The sequence below is a fragment of the Arctopsyche grandis genome, unplaced genomic scaffold (assembly GCF_051622035.1).
Source record: "Arctopsyche grandis isolate Sample6627 unplaced genomic scaffold, ASM5162203v2 HiC_scaffold_120, whole genome shotgun sequence".
Taxonomy (NCBI): Eukaryota; Metazoa; Arthropoda; class Insecta; order Trichoptera; family Hydropsychidae; genus Arctopsyche; species Arctopsyche grandis.
In genome coordinates, this window is record NW_027518466.1 from 50,881 (window position 1) to 62,004 (window position 11,124).

Genomic DNA, 11,124 nt, shown 5'->3' on the forward strand with positions numbered 1-11,124 from the left:
ACTGATTGGTTGAAGAAGTAGTAACTCAAAAATCTCTGAGAAGTTGAAACGAAAAACTCAAGATTGAAGAAAACGGGGGACACTTAAAATACAAGTAAAAATAGCCTTAATTATGCCTTGTGACATAAAAGACAGACTAAATATTACATAATAAGGTGTTTTAGTAACTAAAAATACTTGCTTAGGTCAAATTTAAAGAGTATTTCACAGATTGCTGTACTTTTTACAGTTAAATGGATGGTCTAATTAAAAATGCTTGCTTAGGTCAAATTTAAAGAGTATTTCACAACTTAGAGTGTTTTTTACAGTTAAATAGATGGTCTAATTAAAAATGCTTGCTTAAGTCAAATTTAAAGAGTATTTCACAACTTAGAGTGTTTTTTTACAGTTAAATAGATGGTCTAATTAAAAATGCTTGTTTAAGTCAAATTTAAAGAGTATTTCACAGATTGCTGTGCTTTTTACAGTTAAAAAAAAATGTTCGGATTTATTTAAGCTGTAGTTGTTAATACTTTGTTAGTTTTCTTCGTGTGTTTCTCTGTAACCCGGTCGGGGAACCGCATTGCTGCGTAAACCCCCCAGGGCCCTTATGCCAGCTTAATCCCTCTGCCGACAGTCAGCTAGCCTTAGAACTAAGTGTCCCATTGACCTTGAGCCGGCGTTATAATTAGAGACAGTACCATACTGTCTTGGGCTCTCTAAAGACCCCTGCGCTATGCTTACGTAGGCTTTCTACTGCCATGGGAGTTATTGTTGCCGCCACTACCCAAGGAGAAGCTTTTTACAGTTAAATGGATGGTCTAATTAAAAATGCTTGTTTAAGTCAAATTTAAAGAGTATTTCACAACTTAGAGTGTTTTTTTACAGTTTAATGGTTAGTCTAAATCACAATCAATTAAATAGATGAAAAACTTTTATAAATAAATACGCTAATTCCACTTTTTTGTTTAATAAAATAAAAACTGGGTTATCTTTATAGTCGTATCAACTATATCTATTAGTCGCCTTTCTTAACTTTTTGATGATAGCCTTTATTATTTTAAGTAAAAGTTTGAGAAAAACATGGGTATTTATTTAATTATAATTGTTATAATCGGTCAAGATTAATACCCCTAATGTCAATAAATATTTTAAGTAGTAACAATAATTGTTTTAGTTACTCCTATGTCATTAAATTTTATTTACAATAATATATCCTTCTTTTTATAAATCAATTTTAACCATTAAAGGAGTAGAAAATATTAACGCCTTTATTATTAAGGCAGAAGATATATAACTTCCCTTGAATATTTATGTCACAAGTAAAAAGTAATTAATTTTTTAGCTCTCAAACTTAAGTTGCTTTTAAATCAAGTTTTATAAAAAAGTTCCCAATCAGGGAATCGAACCCTGACCTTTAGAGTGAAAATCTAAAATCCTAACCATTGGACCAATCGGGATGTAAAGAAAAATAATGATTTAATTATTCACTGTATAAAAACAGAGACAAGTTTGCAATTGACATTTTTTAAATCTAAAAGAACGTCATTAAACAAGTCTTTGGTGCCGACCTATGCACATATAAGAAATGATGCTCGTTATGTCTAAATGTATAGAAGTAAAAGAAGCTAAAAGATCGAATTGTTTTTTACATAAATATAACAGTTAAACGGCAGGTACCTTGACCAAGACTAAGTCTGGAGTAAATCCTAGCAGGTTACACCCTTATTGACTTGTACAAATTCTTAATTTCGGTGGTGAATGCCACTGTGTGGCTGCTCACTGGGAAGCTCTAAATCCTAAAAGTAAAAAAGACTTCGAAGAAAGAGGCAAGAACCGAAGCCTTTGTGGTATGTTTAAGCTATAGCCTGAATGAAACGGTGGTAAACATAGAGTTGTTTTAATACAGGTTACATGATCGTTAAGATCACCGAATAAGCCTATTTAATGTATAAAAGCAACCTCTAATTTAAATAAATACTTAAGGATCAAGGTATAAGGAAAGAGTCCTTTGCCCATTTTTTTTATTCAACAGTTTTTTGTAAATTATGTTGCTGTCTGAAGACCTATTAGATAAAAAGGGTTTAAGAGACCTTTGCCCATTTTTTTTATTTAACAGTTTTTTGTAAATTATGTTGCTGTCTGAAGACCTATTAGATAAAAAGGGGTTTTTAATTAAAGTTGGATATATATATTATACTTAAATAAATACCCATGTTTACCTCAAACTCTTACTTGGTACCCGATACGAGAGCACGCCGAAAAGGAGTTAATGATGCCCTAGCAGAACTATGGAAAGCAGAAAGCTATATGAAATCACGAAAGATTAAAGGAGACAATGAACAGATTAATTGGTTTGTTCGGGGATCCTCAGATTCTGTAATTCGCTGGTTTATGAAAATTCAGAAAGAAAATCTGTCATGGAAAATTTTTAAATTGGAATATATAATAGAATTTGGTTCAGAAGAAAACAATCTTGAAACATACGAACAGTTTTACCAGGGAGAGTTAACTTTAGGAGAGTACACTCGATTTAATCTACTATTAGTAGAAGCATTGCTTGAGGAATACAGCGAGATAAAAACATCCGAAATAATTGATGGGATGAATGAAGGAAATGAAAAAGAAGAAGTTGTGGAAAGGATGAAAAGAAGACCTAGAAGTATGCCACACTGGATATGGCTTAAGAAGATTGTTGAAAGAATGGATAGAAAGAAAAGAGCAACACATAAGCAAAAAGAAGCCCTCAAAGAAGAGGAGGTATTACCTGTCAATATGATAGGTATGGATCACAAAGACGTGAAAATAAAAGAAGCCCTCAAAGAAGAGGAGGTATTACCTGTCAATATGATTGGTATGGATCACAAAGAAGTGAAAATGAGAGAAAAGAAGAAGATATTGCTGAATGAGAAGAAGAAGCACAGCATGGATCACAAAGATGTGAATAAGAGAGTAGAAAAAGAAATATTGCTGAATGAGAAGAAGAAGCACAGCATGGATCACGAAGAAGTGAATAAAGAAGAAAGTGAATTGTTACAGAAAATAATAAAAAGATACCCACAAGCTACAAATAATGATCTAAAAATTAGAGATCCATGTAAGCTGGGTGTTTGTGAAATTAATACACCAGAAGGGAAAAGAGTATGCGTACCAGGACAGAGAAGAGTAGAACAAAGTATGATTGAAAAAACTAAAATACAATTAGATAAATTAGAACAGTGCGGAATAATAAGCAGATCAACATCAGAATGGAGAAGTCCAGTACGCCCAGTGGAAAAGCCAGATGGCACAGTTAGAGTGTGTACTAACTTGATAGCATTAAATGAGCTTGTTATAAAAGAAGATTACCCTACACCAATAATGAATGACTTAATAGAAAAATTACAAGGATCAACTGTTTTTACAGTGATCGATTTAAAAGATGGTTATTTCCAGATAGAAGTAAAGAAAGAAGATAGATATAAGACTGCATTCAAATTTGATAACAGATTATATGAATGGAATAGAATGCCTATGGGATATAAAAATGCACCAAGCATTTTCCAAAAGACAATGGACAAATTATTAGGAGATATGAGTGGAAAAGGTGTTGAAGTATACCTTGATGATATTGTTGTACATGGTAAAACACAAGAAACACATGATAAATTAGCATTTGAAGTTTTCAAAAGATTGGAAGAGAATAATTTGTGTATAAACACGAAGAAATTACAATTAGCCAAAAACAAGATTAAACTTTTAGGAATAGTAGTAAATGGGAAAACCCAGAAATTAACAGAAGAATCAAGAACAGATATAATGAACTATCCGAGACCAACGGATACAAAAAGTTTAAGGAGATTTTTAGGAAAGATGAATTTCTTTTCAGCATTTATAAAAGATATGAGCAGAATTGCAATACCATTATACGAAAAAACAGGGAAATATGCAAAATTTGAATGGACGAATGAAATGGAAAATAGTTTTTTGAAATTAAAAGATAATCTAATGGAAGAAGTATGCCTATACTTACCAGATTACGATAAAAAGTTTATATTAGAGACAGATGCTTCAGATACAGGTTTAGGAGCAGCATTATTTCAAAAAGATAACAATGGAAAATTAGTACCAATACGATTAGCGTCTAGGAAATTGACAAGCGCAGAAAAGAATTATGGAATTACAGAAAAAGAATTTTTAGCTGTGGTCTGGGGAATAGAGCACTTTGACTACCAATTAAGAGGTAGAAGCTTTAGTTTAATTACCGATCACATCGCATTAGAAGCGATTAAACAGAAAGGGGATTTTGGGAACAAAAGAATGTGTAGATGGATTGAAAGAATCCAAGATTATGACTTTGATATAACTTATAAGAAAGGAGAAACACTAATTACAGCAGATGCGCTAAGTAGGATATACGAAAATGATGAAAATGACAAGGAAGAAAAACAAGATGAAATGAACGAGGAAAATAAAATTAAAATAATTAGGAGCATACATGAAAAATTGATCCATAGAGGAATAGTGCCAGTTAAATATGAATTAGAAAAACGTTTCAAGTGGCCGAAAGTAAATCAGCTGATTGAGAAGGTTATCAGCTCATGTGAAATATGTAGTAAGAATAGTCGAAAATTAGGAGGAGGATGTGAATTTGTAAACACATCGGAACCATTGGAAAAAACAGCAATAGACATTATGAAAATAAGTGAAAAAGATAGTACAGTACTTGTATTTATAGATTACTATACAAGGAAGATGAAAATAAAAGTGTTAAAATCGAGAACGACGAAAGATATTTTAATGGCTTTGAGAAGCATATTTAAAGAAGTAGGGACTCCAAAAGAATTAAATACAGATAATGCAAAAGAATTTGTGGCGAAAGAATTTTTAAATTTCTGCACAGATCTGAACATAGTGCAGCATTTGACAAGTGTGGAAAAGCATCAATCAAACGGAAGAGTGGAAAGAGCAATAAGAACCATCAGGGATGGATTGGCGAAAAGTAAAGAGTTAAATAAGAATATTGAAGAAAGACTTAATATGATTGAGAATGCTTACAACAATACGCTACATTCAGGAATTGGAATGACACCTGAGGAAGCAGTAAAAGGCGACGAAAATATACAGGAAAAGATAAATAAAACTACGGAAAAATATGAAGGACAATTTAGAAGAAGAAAAAGAGAAAAATTTATTGTAGGGCAGCAAGTAAGAATTGCCAATAAGGAAAATTTGAAGACAAAAGGGAAATCGTATGACAGATTTCAAGAAAGAGGAGTAGTAACGCATGACGTAGGAAACGATTCTTATATCGTTAAACATGAATCAGGGAACAAATTTAAAATTAATCACTCCGATCTAAAAGCAATTAACATAGCTCAGTAAGAGTTTGCTTTGATGCGGGGGAAGTTGGATATATATATTATACTTAAATAAATACCCATGTTTACCTCAAACTCTTACTATTAATACTATTTCAACAAATCAAATTTATTTAATAGAGCGTGAGTTAGATGTAAACATGCGGCGGTTCCCCGACCGGGTTACAGAGAAACACACGAAGAAAACTAACAAGTATTAACAACTACAGCTTAAATAAATTCAACATTTTTTTAGATGTAAACATGCGTATTTACTTAAGTTTATTCCTTCTTTTTCGATTTTCAAATGCGCAGGACAAAAATTATTTTTGTTCAGCCAGAATCTAACGAAATACTAGAGACGGCGGAATCACGGGGTCGCATCCCAGGTGGGACTTTGGGAGCAAGTTCCTCATTGATCCTTGCCATGTTATTGTCCGAGCTGGTCGTCTCCCAGCTCAATATTGTCCTGTTTTGGAATGTTCCTTTTTTAAGGAAAAGTTTGGCGGTGGTGTTTTTGCCACTACGTATTGGAATTGTTGTTGTAATGTGTATCCAGTGGAGGATTTATCCTTTATGTGATCACGTGTTTTGGCCTGCTCGGACTTTCTGCAAATTTTGTAGAGATGTTTTCCGTGAAAATGTATTTGTTATGAAAATGTTTTGTATTAAGTATGTAGAACGTATGTTCTTCATGCTTTTTAGATATTGTGTTCGGGTTTTTGTTGTGTGTATAGCTAATTACTGTCTTTTTATTGTATTGAATCTATTAAAGTTTCTATTTGTCGACTATTTAAAAATTTTAATAAAAATTTTCACGAAAAGAGAGGAGAAGTGTTTTGGAAAGAGAAGTTCAGTAGGTGAAGAGTTTGTAAGACAAACAGATTTAGTAGTAGTTGTGTTTAATAAAATTGTTTATTGTTCCAGTAAGTGTTGGTATGGTACTTTTGTATCGTTTTCTGTATCAAACTTATTTAAGTTTCTATTTGTCGACTATTTAAAAATTTTAATAAAAATTTTCACGAAAAGAGAGGAGAAGTGTTTTGGAAAGGGAAGATTAGTAGGGAAAGAGTTTGTAAGACAGACAAAATTAGTGCTGGTTGTGTTTAAAAAAATTATTTATTGTTTTAGTAGGTATTGGTATGCTATTTTTGTAACGTTTTGGTATTCCCAGATCTTCTATTGTAAGGTTGTGTGGGGTTTATTTATTGTCCATGTGAATACTGGTATTATTTTGTTGGATAGCTCGAGTGTAGGGGATAATTGCTCCCCCTGTGATAAGTATGTGGTCGTTTAGCCCTGAAGTGAACTCTATGATATATTGTGGACGTGTGAAGGTTAGTGTTCGGTCGGTTCTGTTGAAAAGTAAAAGGAAAAATTTTCTGTATAAAATCTCTAAGTATTTGTGTCAGAAAGTGTTTGTTGGAAAATGTTTTTTCTCTTCAGGTTTCCTGAGGAAGGAAAAATTTGTGAAAGGAGATTTTGTTGGTAGAGTTAAAATTTTATTGGGCAATTCTGGTTTGGTGAGGGGTGAAAAATTTGTCCTTGGTAGAAATATATTGTCAAGTGCAAGAAGTATGGTAGGCTGTCAAAGTACCATTTCGAACTGTAGTCGTATAAGAAAGTCCCCAGTAGGGAGACCGCTTGGTAGTACTATTCGTTTTGTACGAAGGGTGAAAAATTTTAAAAATAAGGTGTCTGTGACCGTTGGTCTTAAAAAAGCTGCGGAAATCGTTTTGAATAGTGTAGAAAGTAGTTTTGTTAAGCCTTCTGTGGCCCTGAGACGTTCCCCGGGCAGAAAAAGTGAGTCTTCGAAAATGGTATGGCAAAGGTCAGAGACGTCTGGAATCGAGGTTTGTGGGAATTGGAAAAATTCAGTTGTAGGTGAGGTAAAAGAAAGTGTTAAAAATGGGGTAGAAGTAAGAGTTGGCTCACATAGTGTAACTAAACTGTCGTCTTGGAAAAGTAATGTTGGTTTTCAGTCGGTTAAAGAAGCAGTTGCAGTCCCTGGTGGTTTTGCTGTTAAGAAAATTTTAGTCAAAAGAAAGAATCCTAGTGAAGATTTAGACCCGGCTTTGTTGAGAAATAAAAGAGCTGCAATTATTGCGAAGAAGTCTGTTCTCAATAGGCCTGTTATTAAAAGTCTTATTGATGCGCATAAAGAAAAAGTTACAAGGAGGAAATTTGAAATTCAATGGGCAGATTCTGTCCTTGTGGACGCTAATTGTGTTGGAGTTTTGGAAAAGAATGATATTGAGTATAAGCACATTTCTGAAAGTGATGAAGAGAGTTGTGGCAAAAATTTAGAAAGTAATGACATTGAGTATAAGCACATTTCTGAGAGTGATGAGGTAGACCCCGATAGTGTTCGTACCCAGAAAGCTGTCGTTGCATCACAAAAGAAGCTTGTTTTCCCTGTGTTAAGCAAAAAGAATTGTTGTGTTTCTGTTTCTGTTCCTTTAAAAGAGCCTGTGAATAAGGCAAAATGCACTGGTGTTGTCCCCGTTCCTGTTGTAAAGTTGTCTAATAAAGTCAAGTGTAGTGCGGTTGTCCTGAAGTCATCTGTTGGTATTGCTGAGAAATCTGTAATGCCCTTGAAAAGCCCTGTTGTTAGCGCCTTTGATAGAATGTTTCCTGTTGGTATGAGGAAGGTCATGGATCCCCCGGGTAAAGTCCAGGTCCTTGTTAGTAGTTCTCCTGCGAAGGTTTTAGTGGAAGTTGATGCCCCGGTTTTGATAATTGAGGATCAGCCTCTTTTGAGTGTTTTAGTTGATAGCGATGTTACTGTACCGATTTCTAGCGCTGTTACTTCGGGAGTGTCTAGAGAAGAAAGAGCCCGTGTTAAAAAAGTTAAGATAGAAAGGTTGAAATTGAAAAGAGCCAATACGTTACGGTTTAGGACTTGTGCTGCCCCTATAATATTGGCGGAATTGTTAAGACGATTTAAAGAAATTGATAGTAGTACTCGTGTTAGTAGAAAAAGTGGTAATACAAATTTCACTGAAATTGTTCTGTCGAAGAAGAATGTAAAGAAAGTTATGCGAATTGGGGAGTCTTTTGAGAAGTTTACTAGTTGCAAATTAACTAGAGTAGTGAGTGTTCGTCATAGAGCTCCGGTAGTCTGGGATGAATTAAGTATTGTGACCTTAAATATTAACAGTATTAACAATAAGATTATTGAATTGTCTGAGCTTGTGGCGTTGGATAAGCCTGATATCCTTATGATTCAGGAAACTCATAGAACGGAATTCAGTAGTAGGTTTTGGTTTTCTGGTTATAATATAATTGAACAATTTTCAACTGATGTTAGAGGCGAGAATGGTTTGTTGATAGCTATTAGAGAAGAATTGCTTGGGAATTATACTATCGAGATTTTGAATAATTATTATCTTGTGATAAGTCTAAATGGAAAAGAAAAGGAAACTATTAAATTAGTGAATAATTATGTACCGATTACCGGCGAGAAGGAGAATCAATTGAGGAAGATGAGAAATCTACTTTCGAGCAAAAAAAAGACTGTTATTATTGGTGATTGGAATACTACGAAAAAGGATTTTAAGAATTCTCTTGAGGAAGAAAATGTGTTGTGTTACTTTAAAGGTACGGTTCACGGTGGAAGTCGTTGTGTAAAAGGCAGTGAAACTGATAGGATCATTGATTTTTCAGTTTCTAATGATAATGCCCTAGTAGTTAGTGAAGTGTATTTGAAAGATTGGAGAGTGTCTGATCATTATCCTGTTAAAACAATTTTGAAGTGGCCTGTAAAAGAAGTTAAAGTGTGTAGAAGGTTAGATTTTGATCGCGTAAGGCTTAGTGAACACAAAGTTAAGAGAAGAATTCTTAGAACCCCGCTTGCAGTTAATGATGCAGATATGATAGATGGCCAAGAAATGTTTACGTCTTTCCATTCTGAAATGAATAGGATGTTAAACAATTCTAAAGTTATTAAGGCCTACAAAGTTAGGGAGTTAAGACCCCATAGGAAGATTCGTAAGTTGGTTGAATTGAGAAAGACTCTTTCTAGTCATGAAGAGGTTAAAAGTATGAATAAATTGATTCAGGAAGTTATTAGGAAAAGTCAAAAGAAAAGGTATTTGAACTATATTAAGAAAGGTTGTGAGTTTTTGGAAAATGCTAATTATCGTGATGCTTGGAAATGGATTAAACAAATGTCAGGTTTGGGGCGCTCTGCTCAGAAGAGCTCCCCTCTGCTTGACAAAGATACAAAGATTTTGGAATCGTCTGATAGTAAGAAAGCAGAAGTTTTTAGGAACCATTTAAGTAAGTTGGCTGAAGTTGAAAATGTTGAGCACCCCATAGTTGTTGTGTCGGAATGTGTTACTGAACTGTCTACTGCGTCTGATAGAAGTATTACTTGGAGTGAAATTAGAGAAATCTTGTGCAGATTGCAAAATAATAAAGCTACTAGCCTGGATGGGATTCCTTGTGAACTGTATAAATTGGTTAGTGGTGATCTGAGATGTGAGAAAAGTATGAGTAAAGCTATCTTGAAAATGTCTAATTTTTGTTTTAGTAATGGGTTTACCCCGAGTCAGTGGAAGCAAAATGTCGTTGTTATGTTGTTTAAGAAAGATGATCCTGAGGATACTGATAACTATAGAGGTATAACCTTGATTAATACGTTGTCTAAAGTCTATTTGAAAGTAATTGCTGACAGGTTGGCTGTGTTGAATAAAGAATTTAAAATTATTAGAAGTGAACAAATTGGTTTTATTGGTGGTGAACAGGGTCTTGGTGCTGCAGCATCTGTTATTGAAATTGTTCAAAGAAGGACTTTAGATTCTAGACAGACTTGGTTGGGATTTATTGATTTTAAGAAGGCTTATGATCTGGTTTCTCATCAACTTTTATTTAACAAACTTCATGAAAAAGGTCTGGGGCCTAAATTTATCAATTGTATTAGGAGTGCTTATAGTAGTACTGAGCTTTGTGTCCGTGTTAATTCAACAGTATCGTCGACGTTCTCTTATAAGAGAGGTGTTAGACAAGGTTGCCCGACATCTCCTTTGTTGTTTGATATTTTTATTGATGACCTTTTGGATAAAATTCCTGGTGTTCTGATTCCTAGAACTAATTATAAAATTCCTGGAATTTGTTTTGCTGATGATACTATCATTGTTGGTAAAACTGCTGCAGATATTAATGATAAAATGCTTAGACTTGGTGATTGGATGGAAGTGAATTGTATGGAAGCTAATGTTGGTAAGTGTGGTGTTATGGTTTTTCCGGTAGGGACTGCCCCGTGTGAAGTTAAACTTTATGATAAAGTAGTGCCTAGTGTTGAGAATTATACCTACCTTGGTGTACAATTAAACAATAGAATGGATTTCAGTCAAATGGCTAAATTTAGAATTCCGAAAGGTATAGCAACTTTGAATGTTATGAGTAGAACTTTAGCAGCCGCTAAGATTCCGGTTACTTTTAAGATGATGTTGATAAAAGCTGTTTTGATCCCCAGATTAACGTATGGTATAGAAATTTTCGGACATAGGTATTCCTATTTATCCGGAATCAAAAGTATTGTTAATAAAGCTATTGGAAAAGTTCTGAAATGGAGTAAGTTCTGTCGGATAGAAGTTTATAAAGAATTTGGTATGACAACTTTTGAAGAACTTGGTAGGTATAGGCAACAGAAAAGTCTTATAGATTGGAGGAGCTCTAATGGTCCTATTTTAAAATTGATAAATTCGAATGGATGGATAAAGAATTGGCGTAACCCGAGGTCTTGCAAGTTGACCTGGCTCAACGAAGCTTACCGTTTCAGCAAAAGAAATAAGATTACTTT

At 34.0% G+C, this 11,124-nt stretch overlaps 1 non-coding gene across 1 annotated transcript; it reads right to left on the reverse strand.

Annotated features, from left to right (window-relative positions):
• Positions 1-1,367: 1,367 nt before the first annotated feature.
• Positions 1,368-1,439, reverse strand: TRNAE-UUC (transfer RNA glutamic acid (anticodon UUC)). The gene has a single exon. It is a non-coding gene; the product is annotated as a tRNA-Glu (tRNA).
• Between the last annotated feature and the right edge of the window lie 9,685 nt (positions 1,440-11,124).